We start from the raw sequence: 1,169 nt of genomic DNA on the forward strand, positions 1-1,169 counted from the left end.
TAGAATGAAAACCATAGCTCTTTCTTTATTACCTCTGTCAAGTGTATTTCTTCACCAGGGGCCCATTTTTAATAATTTATTTATATTTTTAAAAATATTTTATTTTCTTATTTATTTATTTGGGGTGGGGGGTAGTGCAAGAGGAGGGGCAGAGGGAGAGAGACAAGCAGACTTCGTGCTGAGTATGGAGCCATCTCGGGGCTCAGTCCCCGGACCCTGAGATCATGTCCTGAGCCGAAATCAAGTCAGTTGCTTACCTGACTGAGCCACCCGGACACCCCAGCAATTTCTTTTTAAAATATGATTCCTGATGTACATAATTCCACTGATCATGTCCACTTAAAAATGGTTAAAATGATGGTGGAAGGTAGCTACCCCAGTGGTGTGCACAGCATAACCCACAGAGCTGTCGAACCACGATGTCGTACATCTGAAACTAACGTGACATTGTGGGTCAACCTCAATAACATTTTTTTTAATACTGATGAAGTAAAGAACAAAATAGCACCCCCCAAAATGGTTCCAATGAGAAGTCTTATATTATGTAGGTTTGGCCACAGTAGGAAAAAACTGCCTTAAAACATGATTCTTCATTCTCGATCGATTAAGGTACAAGGCTGCATCTTTGCCGTGGATTATTTGCTTTTGAAATGCATGTCCAGCACTTTTCCAGAAGGCCATTATCGGCTGGAGGAAACAGGCTTTGTCACTTGCAGGAAGAAATCATTGACTCCAGGTCAGATCAGTTCCTCGCAGTCAACAATGATAACTGTTTTTTTTTCTGTTACCAAAGGAAATCCAGCAACATGGTGACTTCTGAAATGTTGTGCATAGGAAGGAAAAGCCAAAGGAGCACTCGGTGGCCCACGCCGGAAATGTGACCCATTGAGCTTTTCTGAGGCAATGAGGTCAGAGAAATCCTTTACCCTCCTACGCTGGATGTGCCAAGCCTCAGCAGTTTGCTTCCTATGGTTCTGTTGAGGATGAACTTGAAGGTGAAATTTTGATCCCAATGCCCCGTGTGCTTTCCTATAATCAGCGTGCCCGGATTCCTTCACTGCATTTTCAATGCATCTGGAGGAGGTCTGAGTGTGTGGAAACCATTCTTTCCTATTTACATTTTTCCTGGCCAAGGCAGTGCTCCTTGGAAAAGAAAGCAGGAATTTACT

This window comes from Nyctereutes procyonoides, unplaced genomic scaffold (genome assembly GCF_905146905.1).
Source record: "Nyctereutes procyonoides isolate TBG_1078 unplaced genomic scaffold, NYPRO_anot_genome, whole genome shotgun sequence".
Taxonomy (NCBI): domain Eukaryota; kingdom Metazoa; phylum Chordata; class Mammalia; order Carnivora; family Canidae; genus Nyctereutes; species Nyctereutes procyonoides.